Genomic DNA, 13225 nt, shown 5'->3' on the forward strand with positions numbered 1-13225 from the left:
TTAGTGGAGATGCGGTTTCGCCATGCTTACCAGGCTGGTCTCAAACTCCTGACCTCAGGTGATCCACCTGACTCGGCCTCCCAAAGTGCTAGGATTACAGGTGTGAGCCACCGTGCATGGCCTAATTTCTTCTTTTTAAAACACAGATAAAAATATTATACAAGTCCACTGTTAAAATAGACAACATGTTGCAAATTAATTCTGGTACGTATTCCAAAAAAGCTTAGAAAATAAAGGTGTTAAAGTTGCTTTGGAATATGTTTAATAGTCATCTCCTCTGCTGACAGCTTCTTTACATGTTGGATGCAACAGTATGGTATGTTCAAATTGCACTGTGTATGATCCTTTAGTGTCACACAATGGTGGATACAATTTCCAAGTCACAGATTCTTCGGAGCCCTCAAGAATTTCCTTTCTCCCAAGCAATTCAGCCATCTGTGGCAGAGGGTGAGGGTGCCAAAATTTTCATTGATGACATTTGACAATTGTTTTGTTCTTGGAAACCTTATTGGTACATGTCCAACATCAAAATTTTTCATGTAATGTGAACATCCCATATCATCGTGAAATCTTTTCCTGTACTATCAAAGGTTTCCATTGCATACACTTCCTTTCCTCCATTCTTGTTGCCTCTCCTCCTTTCGCAATGGACGCTGTTTTCCTGGAATGTATTCTATATTTCCCAATTGAGTGTCCATTTAGATTATGGATTGGTTTCACTTGTTATGTCTTCCCATCTATTTCGACTTCATAGGACTCCATAACTTTTTGGATGGCCTCACCAACATCACACAGATGAACATCTATTCCAGCACACTTCATTCCAGTACTAGTAGCATCTTTTACAGATTTTAATAATGTATCATAATTGGGATTAAAAGTGACATTAAGACCACAGTCAATAGTCAATATTCCAAAATCTATTTTACAGATGTCATCCTACTGTATTAGTGTTGGGTCACCAGCAATGGGAGTATAATGGGCAGCACAATTATTGAGAGAACATCCAGCAGGAAATGCCAGGCCTGCATGTAATCCATTCTCTTTATTAGATTGTGTGAACAGTTTTCCAACTTTTCACAGATTTCTATCATCCCAGGCTTGATCCAGCTCATTACATATTTTCTAACTTGTTGATGTGCTTCTGCAGCTTCTCAAAAGTCATTCCAAATATCTTCACTAGCCTAATATAACACTTTCTTTTCTTCACTCATAATTCTCCATCCATCTTGTGCGGGTGGGTATTCACATTCTTGTCCTTTAGGAAATACACTATTAGGATACAGTCACTTATTGGAACTGAGGGAGGGTCTGTTTGGATTTTGGTTCTCTCTTGTCGTCTTCTTCTTCTTCTTCTTCTTCTTCTTCTTCTTCTTCTTCTTCTTCTTCTTCTTCTTCTTCTTCTTCTTCTTCTTCTTCTTCCTTCTTTCTTTCTTTCTTTCTTTCTTTCTTTTTCTTTCTTTCTTTCTTTCTTTGTTTCTTTCTTTCTTTCTAGTTGCTCCATCTCCATTACCATCTCTATCTTCATCATCATCATCTCTTTCTTTCTCTTCCAATGCTTGTCTTTCCAATTGTCTTGTTCCTTCATCCACTGAGGCTCTTAATACTTTATCCGTTTCCTGCTGCCCTGCCGCAACCCCTTTACTCTTCCTTTTCTTCCATCTGTTTTTCTTGGCTGCTTCCTCAGCTGTAGAGACAGCTTCCTCCTCCCTGTCGTCTGGATCCAGGTTGCCATTCAGGTGACTCCCAGAGGAGGCAGGTGGCTCCCGAAGATTGCTGCCTCCTCCATGCCTGCCATGTTGCCTGAAAGGTTCCTCTGAATTTTAAGGGTAAACGTTTTCTAATCACTTGAATTTAATATTGTCTCTAAGTGTATCCTCTATATTCTAAGATTTGATGCAATGTACAAAGAACCTCTTGCTTGAATCAGAAACATTCCAGTACCTTTCACTTAACTTTGAAAATCAATGTTAACCTATTATGCAAGTTTTAGTGACAGTATATCTTTCTATGAACAAACCAGAACTTAACACTTCTGTCTATGAATTTGAAGTTATGGTTGTTCATGCTAAAGAAAAGCAAGGTGCTAGAATAACAATTTAAAACTCCCTTTTAGTTAAATTCTCTCTGTTTACTTAATATTTTTCTCTAACAATAGACTCACGGAACTAAATCCCTAAGTTGCTGTTGAAATCTTTTTTTTAAAAAAACACATAACACTTTGTATTAATCATGGTTACACAAACAGTATAGTATTTTCTACACATGCAGTCTAAACCTTAGGTTGATTGGACAAGACCTTTGAGAAACGCTTAGGTGAGTCACAATTATTTACAGGAACCTAAACCTAAGAAGAGTTGAACCCATTTTTTAAAAATTTGTGTTAGCATCACCAAATATTTCTTTCTGGGTGGTCCAGGATCACATTTTCTCCTCAGGTACATTAGCTGTTCGACATTGGCTAACACCAAACAGCATCTAGGGCCAAGTGGAAGAATTAAGTAATACATAAAAGAAACAAGTGGTTTCCAAAATTTGCCATAACCACCATCTATGCTTTGTCTTAACATATATCTGTCTTCTCTGTGTACTACTGATTTCACCCACGCTTTAGGCTATTTTAATCTCTTGCCTTCTCAGACTACCATGGTCTTCACATTTGTAGCTTGTCCCCTCTCTTTTAGATTCCATTTGATCTTGTTGTGTAGGAAACCTAAGTTAGTAATGTAAACCAGAAGATTCAGGTAAAATCTCACTAGCTAGTCAGCCACTGCATTTAAAAAGTTTATGCTTTCAGTTATGGCATTCTGTTGCTTTCACTTACAAATTCTGCAACAATTCCTAGAGATTTTCAAATTTATCAAAAAAAATACCCAATGATTAGTCAACAGTGTGAATCATGAACAGCATTCTTTATTAAGACTAAAATAAGCCAGGTATGGTGGCTTATATCCATAATCCCAACACTTTGAAAGGCTGAGGTGGGCAGATTTCTTGAGCTCAGGAATTTGAGACAAGCCTGGGAAACTGAAAATCCATCTCTACAAAAAATACAAAAATTAGCTGGGCATGATGGCATGTGCCTGTAGTCCCAGCTACTCAGGATGCTGAGGTGGGAGGATCACTTGAGCTCAGGAGTTGGAAATAGCAGTGAGCTGAGATTGTACCACTGCACTCCAGTCTGGGTGATAAGAACCAGAATCTGATTCAAAATTAAAAATTTTTAAAAAAAACTAAATTTACAGAAATTACAGTCTAAGTGATATATACAGCACTATAAAGATAAAAAGCATTCATCTGAATGTCACCTTATGGGACTTATAAACTAATTCAATATATTTTTAAAAGACTTCGCATATTCATTTGTATTTGATCACTAATTTCACAATATACAAAGAAGACTATTGATTCATCAAGAATCTAAGGCCTTTGGGCACAATTTTTAATTCTTCTCAAAATATTTTCTCCTGAAGTCTTAATGACATCCAGTTTCTGCTCCAGGGTATGGCAAGCTAGAAGGAGTATTGCTTCTACACTTATGGAAACAAAAAGGCTAGAAAAATTGTAAACCCACAACTTTTCTTGGACCCATTCAAAAGTTGAGATTACAAAACAATCAATTAACCAGAAAACTGGGGAGAGACGGGTGAAGAGAGACAGGATATATGCATTTGCTTTGCTAAGGTGGATGTCACCTGGACACCACTAAGAGTTCAGAATAACTGATAAATTGGAGGCAGAGTGCCAAGTGCAGACTGGTAGAGAGGGTGAAGCCTCTAAGGTCCACAGATATGGGAGAAGGAGACTCCCACACACCAGCAGCCTTTTTATCTATGAAGCCCAGTAGGTGTTAACAGGAAGGTATGGGAGTGAGGGGATCAGAGAAGTGAATCCGGAGACAACTTTTTTCATGTAGGACTGGTGGACAGGAAGAACAGGCATGATAAATGAGCTGGAGGTATGGGGGTGAGAGGATCGGAAAGGTGAGTCAAGAGACAGCTTATTTTATTTAGGACTGGTGGACAGGAAAAGCAGGCATGAAAAATGAGCTGGAGGTAATGATCCTGTATGGAACCAAAGCTTTAATCTACAGGAAAGACAACAAAACCCATTGGTCATAGGCCACTGATACAAGCCTATGGCACCTGACAAAGAGAACAAGAAAAACAAAAAGGAGCAGAAATATGTTCTTAGCAAGAACTATAGCTGGAAAAAGAGCAGTAACATTTTGAGGGCCAAATCACTGAGACCCAGGGATTTTTCCCAACTTAACTACCCACCACCAAGCTAAAAAGCACCAAGTAAGGTGATAATGGAATACTGCTGGTTAAGTTGCAAGTGACAGATACACTCTGTGGTACAGCATGAAAGGGAAGGCTAATGGGGAAGGTGGAGTAGAGATTGAGAAAAAAGATTTTGGAAAGCCAGCCGCCATTGCAAGTACACAGTATATTGCTAGAGGAATTTGAAGACTGTGATCTACTAAAGACAAACATAGCAAGGACAATTTCAACACTGAACAACTCCTGGCTAGTTAACACAATCCTATATACAAAAAAGATATGCTTATTTAAAAGCCTAAACTCTAAGTACTTGAGTCTATGCTCTCCTATACAAAATACATGGTTTTCTACAAAAAAAATTATGAAGAATACGGAAAATCAACACACGCGCACACACACACACACACACACACCCCACAATGTAATCAACAGAACCACCAGATTCAGATATGGTGCAGATGTTGAAACCATCTGACTGAGAATTTCAAATTACTATGATTAATATATTATACACTCTAAGGGAAAAGATGGACACATTTAACGTTATATAGCCAGTTTTATCAAAAAGAGGGAAAGCAAAAGGAAGAAACAAATGAAAATTGTAGAAATGCACAGCATAGTAATAAAGTATGTATTTGATTGACTTATTAGTAGACTTGACAGAGTGAAAAAAATATTCAGTGAACTTGAACATAGGTCAATAGGAATTGCTTCAACTGAAACACAGAAAAAAAGTGGGAAAAATAAACACAAACAATAAACAGAGAAAAAAGCATCCATGAGCTGTCAGACGAAATCAAGTAATCTAACAATTGCCTAACTGGGATTCTAGAAGGAGAATCAGGAGAGAATGGAGCAGAGAAACGTTTGAAAAAAATAATGGAGCCGGGTGTGGTGGCTCACGCCTGTAATCCCAGCACTTTGGGAGGCTGAGGCAGGCGGATCACAAGGTCAGCAGATTGAGACCATCCTGGCTAACATGGTGATACCCCATTTCTACTAAAAAATACAAAAGCTTAGCCGGGCATGGTGGCGGGCGCCTGTAGTCCCAGCTATTCAGGAGGCTCAGTCAGCAGAATGGCGTGAACCCGGGAGGCGGAGCTTGCACTGAGATGAGATCGCCACTGCACTCCAGCCTGGGCAACAGAGCGAGACTCCATCTCAAAAAAAAAAAAAAAAAAAAAAAAAGACCAAGAATTTCTGACATTAATAATAGACACCAAAGCATAGATCCAGGAAACTCAAAGAACATCAAACAGAGTAAATGACTCCCCTTAAGGAATGAGACCTGGTGGGACAGTGTGGTGAACACACACATGTGTATCGTATTATATTAATGCTGCAAACAAAAGACAAAAAGAAAACCCTTAACACAACCTGAAGGGGAAAAAAGACAAATTACAGGGAAACGAATATATTATAGCTGATTTCTCATCAAACACTGAGAAAAAAAAATACCGTCTTTCCATAATTCTTTACCCATTAAAAATATATTTTGAAAATGAAGTATAAATATGGGCTTTGTAAGACAAACAAAATCAGATAATTCGAGAAGATCTACACAGCAAGAAATGTTAAAAGAAATTCAACGGGCAGAAGGAATGCGCTATCAGATTGAAATGTGAATCTTCTAAGAAAATGAAGAGCACTGGTAAAGAATAAATGAAAATAAATTAATTTTAAAATTTGCTCTAAAAGATAACTTAATGGCTAAAGAAAAATACAAGCAACATATTGTCTTTATGGAGTGTCTAAAAGAAAATGTACGATCTCAATAGCTCAAAGAATGGGGGAAGAATTGGACATACACAGTTATGAGGTCCTTAAACTACTTGTCAAATAGTATATGATTTTCTTTAAAATAAGATTCTGATTAATTGAAAGTATATATCAAAAGCACAGATCACTGGACTGTGAAAAAGTATAAATAATTTAATAATGGAGATAAAAATTGGTTATCATAAAATGTATTATTAACACAAGATAAATCAGAAAAAGAGGGAAAAAATAGCAAAAACAGATAGAACAAATAAAACACCATGTGGCAAAATGGTAGATCTTTATCTCCTAGGATTTTTATTGTATTTTCCTCTAGAGTCACTCTGAAAAGTCTTAATTCATATACATAAATAGAGTGATTTGTGAATAATCCTACTGGGAAGCAAGGGGCATTTATAATATAGGTATAGCTGTGTTTTCTCTGCAGGAAACTTACGGATTTTTTTATACAAAGCTTGTGGCTTTATCTTTACAAAAACAAATGCGTAAATACAATCATTAATTCATCAAGTATTCGTCGAGCATCTTTATTTATTTATTTATTTATTTATTTTCTGAGATGGAGTCTCGCTCTGTTGCCCAGGCTGGAGTGCAGTGGTGCAATCTCGGCTCACTGCAACCTCTGCCTCCCAGGATCAAGTGATTCTCCTGCCTCAGCCTCCTGAGCAGCTGGGATTACAGGTGCCCACCACCATGCCAAACTAAGTTTTGTATTTTTTTTTTTTTAGTAAAGATAGGGTTTCACCAGTTCGGCCACGCTGGCCTCGAACTCCTGACCTCAGGTGATCCACCCTCCTTGGCCTCCCAAAGTGCTGGGATTACAGGCCTGAGCCACCACGCCCAGCTGATCATCTTCTTTATGCTAAGGACTGTGAGTACAATGTTGAACAAAACAGGTACAGATCTAGTACTGTTCTTCCAGTACTGGCAAACTTACAAGTTCTTGATAGGTCAGTAGCTGTTCCCCAAATTGCCTTCAAAGATCTGTCATTTTAAACAGCTTCCTTGTGATATAATAAATACATTCCTCTTAGAATATTTTATTTTTATGCTTTTTGTACTTCTAAGAATAAAATCTTTGAAATATATCTGTAGGGAAAAAATATAATGGACAATTTCTATTGTCTACTCAACATTCATTGTCTCCTTACACCTTCCTAAGAGACCTGGAATGTTCTTCAGGAACCCATTCCTCCTTCATACTACCTGTGTGATTCAGGGAAGACTGATTCTGTTTCTAACTCAGATACCACCCTTGATCAAGCTAAATTATTAATAATAATCTAATCCCCATTCCACACTCGATCTAGCCAGTGATCGATTCAGGAACTCAAATTTAATCCAGTCAGCACAGAGCATTCCAGCCTTTGGTTATTTTTATTCTGTGAGTTGACCCAAGACATGATACAGCTCAAACACACTGGAAGAGAGGCGTTTTATTCCACAAATAGAAGAGTGGCTTTTCCTCTCTCCTACTGCATGAAGACTAGGAAACGGACTGTCCTGAACGCTACTGAAAATCATGTTTTTCACAAAAAGAGAGGCCAGCTGGAGAACAAAGTTATACATATACAAGAGTTGACCTGGAAGAAGCACAAGGGAACTGAGTTGGAATCCTCATTTTAATTTTCTCTCTCAGGACTTCCAGTTATGTGAGAGTCACTTAACTCAATAAATATTTATTGAGCACCTACTTTGTGTCAGATATTCTTCTACTAGGAATACAGTATGAACAGTAGAGCTGTGTTCACAGAGCTTATGTTCATGTGAGCACAGAAAATCAGTAAGAAAATAAATAAACATAGAATAGGTCAGATGTTAAGAAATGCTATTATTTGTTATTTTTGATTGATACTCTATAACTTTTAGTGACTCCAAATAAACATATGGGGTCATTTCCTTTAGCCTCTTTTCTCAGGAATCCTGCCCCCAAATTGCCATCCATTTCACTTTAGCAGCCCTAGACTGCTAAATGTTATGGTGATCCTGATATTCAACACATATTTCTTTTCTCTTTAGAATTACCTTTTGTCTGTTGTCCCATATCTAAAACCACCTGCCTCATGCATTTTTGGTTGCAGGAAAAGTCCAGTACAAATCTCATGAGCGTGAGTGCAAAGAGACCTGAGTTTTCATAGTGAATAGGAGTTTAGAAAGATGAATAATTCACATATAAGGAATCATCCGTCTGTAGATATCGAAAGATGAAATATATATACACATATGTATTTTTTAAGTTGGCATATAATATATAGTGATCAGATGAGGGTAATTAGCATATCAATAATCTCAAACATGTATCATTTCTTTGTGTTGGGGACATTCAATATCCTCCTTCAAGCTATTTGAGACTATCTAATACCTTGTTAACTGTAGCCATCCTACAATATTACAGAACACTAGAATTTATTCCTCCTAGCTGTAATTTTGTATCCTTTAACAAATATCTTCCTACTCCTCCTTTGCCTGACCCTTGATGTGAGATCAACGTTTATTTTTGCTTCCACGTATAAGTGAGAACATGCAGTGTTTAACTTTCTTTTCCTGGTTCATTTCACTTAACATAATGTCGTCCAGTCCCGCAGTCCCATCCGTGTTGCTCCAAATGATAGGATTTTTTTTTTTTTTTTTTTTTGAGAAGGGATCTCACTCTGTTGCTCAGGCTGAGTGCAGTGGTGCAATCATAACTCATGGGAGCCTCAAACTCCCAGGTTCAAGTGATCCACTCACCTCAGCCTACTATGTAGCTGGAACCACCAATGTATCACCAAGTCTGGCTAATTTTTTAAATTTCTTGTAGAGATGGTGTCTCACTTTGTTGCCCAGGCTGTTCTCAAACTCCTGGCCTCAAGTGTTTTGCCTGCTTTGGCCTCTCAAATTTCTGGGATTACAGGTGTGAGCCACCACACTCTGATCTGACCTTATCTTTTTATTTATTTATTTATTTATTTATTTATTTATTTTATGACTGCATAGCATTTTACTGTGTATGTGTACCACATTTTCTTTATCCATTCATCTGTTATGGGACACCTGGTTTGATTCCGTATCTTGGCTATTGTGAATAGTGCTGCAATACACATGGGAGTGCAGATGTCTCCCTGATATAATGATTTCCTTTTCTTTGGATAAATTCCTAGTGGTGGGATTGCTGGATCATATGGTAGTTCTGTTTGTGGTTTCTGAGGAACCTCCACACTATTCATAGTGGCTGTTTCAGTTTATATTCCCACCAACGGTGTATAAGCGTTCCCTTTTTTTCTATATCCTCACTAGCATTTGCTAGTTTTTGTCTTTTTGATAATAGGTACCCTAACTAGGGAGTTAAGTGTGATTTGTAAAGGAGGACAGATTGTTTCTGAGGGTTATAACTAAATACAGATGTGTCTAGAGGGGAAGGCAAAAGTTACATCATGAAGGGAGGGATAGCTAAATAAACATGTTCTTCCATATCTTCCCTTTCCTAACTTTTCCCTTATTATACTCACAGTTTCTATGGATTATTTTCCATTGCATATCCCCACTATAATATAAGGTTGCTGAGAATGAGACCATAACTGACTTGCTCATTGTTACATTTCCAGTTCCTGGATCATAGTAGGCACTCAAAAAAATGTGTCGAATAGGCTATGTCTGTGTATGGTTGTGTATAGGTTAAATGTATTTATGTGTGTGTGTGTGTATATATATGTGTGTGTTTGTGCGTGTGTATATACATATATATATGTGGGGTTGTTTCATGCATTAAAAAATGTAAAACATTACTGACGGTATGAAGGTAAAACTTAGGAACTCTTATTAGGTGGTTTATTTATGAAAGCATATTTATTCTTTCAGGAAAATAATATATTACTAAGTGTATTTAGTTATTTCATTAAAAGTTTCAAATTTTGGCCTCCACATTAAAACTATCTTGGGGCAAAAGTTCAAATGAATTGTAATTAAGTCAAATAAAAACAAGCATAAATATCCAATATATGTTATATCAGTGGAACACCCATTTTAGAAAATAGCTAGTGTAACCCCCATGGTAAGTTAGCATCCTGGAGACCATCAAAAAATAACCTTGTGAAGAAATCATAGTTTGTGAAAACAAATAGCTATGGTGTGAGAAAGAAGCATCCATTGAAAAGTAATTTTCGTAATCTTTGCCTGCCATCGAAAAATTATTGTTACTTCCCTAGACAAAATATGTGGTTTTGCCATGTGTTTTCAAGCACAATATGAATGTGTGAGAGATGTTTCAAAACAGCCACCTGGAACAAACATAGTAAAATGACCAATCAGGAAACACAGAAGCTTCAATGGAAAAAATAATACATATTTTAATTCTCCCCAAGTTTGCATTTATAAATATTTGTCAGAGGTTATATTCACCAAAATAAATAACCAAACTTCTAAGATATCCCAGCTCACTTGAATTTAAATATGTTGTGCACACAGTTAAATTTTTACCTAGCTTCTCCAAAGTAACACTTATAGGTTCCCTGCTGTTTTTTATGTAAAAGTATGTAGGATATTGAAATGCAGTCACCTCTCAATCAATTGCATGTGAAATACTCTTCTTGTGAATTCTACATAGCACATTTAAATTGCATAAAACTTTATCTTCCACAAATATTTATGGTGCTTTTTACAGGTTGTAAGCACTAAATACAAAGTTATTGAGTAAAAGCCTCTCCCATGTCTTTTGTTAAAATAAACATTATTTTATATTTTGACACAAGAAAAGTCTTGGCAAGCATTTTTTTCCTGAGAATTTGAGGTAAATGTGTCAAAATCACATGGACAAAATAGCTTTCCATAATAAGTTAAACTGATGAGTTTCATTCCTTGTTCCTGTAAAGATATTTTCACACTGTGAGGGGACAGAAAGCAGGTTTCAGGATAAAATAATTTAGGAAGACATATTAGAGTTAGAGGTCAGTGCATGTAAGTAAAATGTAATAACTTTAGCTAAATTAAGTAGATATTTTAAAGGGGATGTTGGTGAGGAATTACTTACTGGCACATACGGGAATTTTATAATGCAAAGATAAGAAATACATCAAGTCCCTTTAGAAAGACTAGAGCCCGGTGTATAGTAATACATAAAAACAACATCAGAATGTAGGGAATGTTTTGTTGTGCTCTATGACTTCTCTCTCTCTCTCTCTCTCTCATCTTTTTATCTTTCTTTTTCTGCAGATTGGTTGTCTCCGCTTCTTACTATGTGTGTTAAAGTACACTACACTATGATCTCAAATTTTTTATCTCCTCTGCGCAAGAGATCCACCCCAACTGAAACTAGAATTTCTTGGTTTGATTTATAAATTCTGGCAAAAAGAATCTGATTGGCTCCTCTTAAGGCAATTTTCCACCTACATTTTGACTCCTAATGTAATCATTAATTTTGAAGTACTCTATTTACTTGCCTTATATTTAGTGATTCTATAAGACTCAGTTATGAATAACTGTTTTATTTACAATTATGACATGGTTCACTACATTGCTTGCATCATCTACAGCATATCACAAATGTCTATCATACAACAATGTTAACTTAAAATGTTTGAGAAACTGGTAATAAATTACGTCAACAGAGCCATGAAAGCATGAACCTTTGAGAAAGGAAGGCCTGAGTTATCCTATCAAGCAAACATCCCAAACATTGAATGAGGACAAAGATAACATTAAGTTGGTAAGTAGAAGGAGAAAGGATAAATATCAACTCTAGCATAGTGACTGAAAAAAAATCGTGCACATTTTCTTCCTTCTTCCTTCAATTAAATTGCTCCTATTTTTTATGTGTTAGTGAATGATAAAATTGCAATTTAATTTTTAGAATATATGACCAGATAAGATTGTGACTGAACTAGAAAAGAAATTGATATTGACCTGTGTAAAATATGACAAACAAGGGGACTTCATATCATACATTTGTGGAAGCGATGAGAACATTCTCATTTAGACAGTAGATAGTTTTAGCATATTAAGCAGAAGCAAAAACACTCTTATTATTTTGTGGTATGATAGTTAATTGTGCATAAAAGTGTGAAGTGGACACTTTGAAGCATATACCTTCTTATAGAAGGTATTGCCTTAAGAATGCGGAAGCAAAATCTCTTTCCATATTTTTGCTCTCATTTAGTGTGGCAGACACTTTAACTGTTTGTGTAGTTTTTTCTTCACTAAAACAAACAAACAAACAAAAACAAACAAACAAACAAAAACATGGTGTCTAGAGTCAAGGGAGCAGTCAAGCAGATGCTGACTCTAACGAAACAAACCTAAGGCAAATGAAATATAAAGAATGATGGTTCCAAAGAACGGAAAGACCCTGGTCATTTGATGAAAAAGTTGAGCCACTAGGCCAATCCTGGGAGAGTGTATTTCTAGACTTCTTACGGGAGGTAATAAAGCACAAATTATTTCTGTTATTTTGGGTTAAGAATTTTGATTCTTGAGTCCAAACCTATTCTAAGTTATACAAATAATAATTCCCCACTCAAACTGGTTTCCACATTACACTTCTAATTGATAATTACCTTATTACTGCAACCTTCCCTGACAACCCAATGTATTTAGGAAGCCTTACCTGACACTCTCCATAGAAGCTTTATTTATTAACAGTCAAAAACTAGAAAAAAAAATTTTAAAAATCAAGTGTTTTGAATTACCCAAATTTCCCCTGCCAAAATCATTAACGCTCCTCAATTACAAAGGGAAAAGCAGTACTTTCACGGTGTCTAACGGGAGCAACCCCTTAATCAAGTGATCAAATCCTGGGACCAGTGGGCATCACATGCTCCCTGGGAAGAGCATGCTATAATTCCTGTGGAGGTCCTGCCACAAATCATGGTTTGAATGTAACAATATGAAACATCAAAGGAATGTAAATTCAATTACAAATAAACTTTCTGTTCTTCTCAAAAAGATCAAGGTCAAGATAGAGACTGAGGGAAAGAGTCTGAAGAGATATGGCAACAAACTGCAACAAGTGATCCAGAGTAGACCTTGAGCTGTGGAAAAAAACAAATGCAGCACATTTTTAGGATTATTGATGCAATTTGAATACAAATTGTGGATCAGATCATAGAACTGTATGATCCTGTGTGAAGGAATTAATACATTCAATGATGTTAATGTAAACAGGCACCACATCTCCAAGTTATTGTCAAATG

The 13225-nt window shown here is 36.4% G+C and overlaps 1 pseudogene; it reads right to left on the minus strand.

Moving 5' to 3' along the window:
• Positions 1-715: 715 nt before the first annotated feature.
• LOC112636482 overlaps positions 716-13225 on the minus strand; it is a 47697-nt pseudogene continuing 35187 nt past the window's right edge.

This window comes from Theropithecus gelada, chromosome 12 (genome assembly GCF_003255815.1).
Source record: "Theropithecus gelada isolate Dixy chromosome 12, Tgel_1.0, whole genome shotgun sequence".
Taxonomy (NCBI): Eukaryota; Metazoa; Chordata; class Mammalia; order Primates; family Cercopithecidae; genus Theropithecus; species Theropithecus gelada.